This window comes from Pseudorca crassidens, chromosome 9 (genome assembly GCF_039906515.1).
Source record: "Pseudorca crassidens isolate mPseCra1 chromosome 9, mPseCra1.hap1, whole genome shotgun sequence".
Lineage (NCBI taxonomy): Eukaryota > Metazoa > Chordata > Mammalia > Artiodactyla > Delphinidae > Pseudorca > Pseudorca crassidens.
This window is the reverse complement of record NC_090304.1, coordinates 78,661,009-78,662,690: the sequence shown is the minus strand read 5'-3', so window position 1 is coordinate 78,662,690 and position 1,682 is coordinate 78,661,009. Positions and strand designations below refer to the sequence as shown.

Sequence of the window (1,682 nt, the reverse complement as noted above, 5' to 3'; positions counted from 1 at the left end):
ATTTAAAAATTCAAAGTTGAGAAAGTAGTATCACATACCCAAGTTGTTCCAAACATACTTAAAATTTTTCAAATAACTAAATTGAATATGAAAAGTTCTTTTCTTTTAAAATTTGCATCCACATTGACAAAACTTGTGCATCTTTTCCAAGAAGAATTGATTTGACTTTGAAGCAAAAGCACATCAAGCAATCATCACAATTTGCAGTTCAGTGTCAGAGGCTGTAGGGCCAATGCCAAGCAAGGAATAGCATTGTCTTCAGTAGCAGACTCTAAGGTATGGATAGGTTCTTCATATTTGATTGGATATACAGTGGTTTCAGCAGAATGCTACAGTTTTTAGGATTATATAAGAGAACTGGCAAATTGGTATTTCTTGGATTGGATAATGTGGGAAAAACAACATTGCTATATATGCTAAAAGATGACAGACTTGGACACATGTCCCAATGTTATCTCCCCTTTCAAAAGAACTAACCATTACTGGCATGACCTTTGCAACTTTTGATCTGGGTAAACATGTTCAAGATCAAAGAGTGTGGAAAAACTACCTTCCTGCTATCAATGGCATTACAGTTCTGGTGGATTGTGCAGATCATAAAAGGCTGTTAGAATCAAAAGAAGAACTTGATTCACTAATGACAGTTGAAACCATTTCTAATGTGTCTATACTGATTCTTGGGAATAAGATCAACAGACCTGAAGCCATCAGTGAAGAGAGGTTACGAGAGATGTTGGTTTACATGGTCAGACAACAGGAAGGAGCTGAATGCCGACCTTTAAGTTCTCATGTGCAGTGTGCTCAAAAGACTAGGTTACCGAGAACGCGTCCTCTGCAGGTACAGGTCATTAACACCAACCTGAATCGGTTCCAGGTCTCACCATTCAGGCCCACTCAGAGATCTGATCATGCAACATTCATAACTTGAATTCAGTAAAATGATGTTGGTTATAAAACAGATTAGTTAGATTATTAAAATTATATCAACAATTCGAGTGAGAATTGAAAACTGGTTATAACAATGTTAACTTTATCATTCCCTAAAAAAATTAGTTTTTACAGTTTGCAATCTGATATTACCCCAGCAATATTTACAGTATAAAGAGCAACTTTCCAGCCATACATTTGAAGCACTTTTAAACAATATGAAACTACAAATATAAGCCATATTGAAAAGCTCATGATCTTAAATTTTTGTCTACTTTTTGAAACTAGTTTTTAAATTTTAGATTATATGTCCACCTAGTTTAAGTGTACAGTTAATAATTAGCTGATTGATGATGTCTTACAGTTTTCAATAATTTTTCTTACACAAACATCACGCAATAAAACAAACTCTAAGGTTTGACATCCTTAAAAGCGTATCAATTTCAAAACTATGTCAAAGGTTAGTAAGTTCACTAACAAGACAATTCAGTGTTAATTTCAAATTCAAAGGGGGTACTGCATAAATTGAAAGCAACTCTTTTGGTCAAAGTGTAAAAACTTCCACTTATAAAATGAACAAGTTCTGAGGATCTGATGTACATTGTGGTGACTATCATTAACAATACTGTATTGTATACTTGCAAGTTGCTAAGAGACTAGATCTTAAATGTTCTCAACACCACCTCCTCAAAAAGAAAAAAAAAGATAATTATGTCAAGTGATAGATGTGTTAACTAACCTTATTGTGGTAATCA

The 1,682-nt window shown here is 33.8% G+C and overlaps 1 pseudogene; it reads left to right on the top strand.

Annotated features, from left to right (window-relative positions):
* The first annotated feature begins 275 nt into the window (after window positions 1–275).
* Window positions 276–863, top strand: LOC137231157 (small COPII coat GTPase SAR1B pseudogene; annotated as a pseudogene).
* The last annotated feature ends 819 nt before the right edge of the window (window positions 864–1,682 follow it).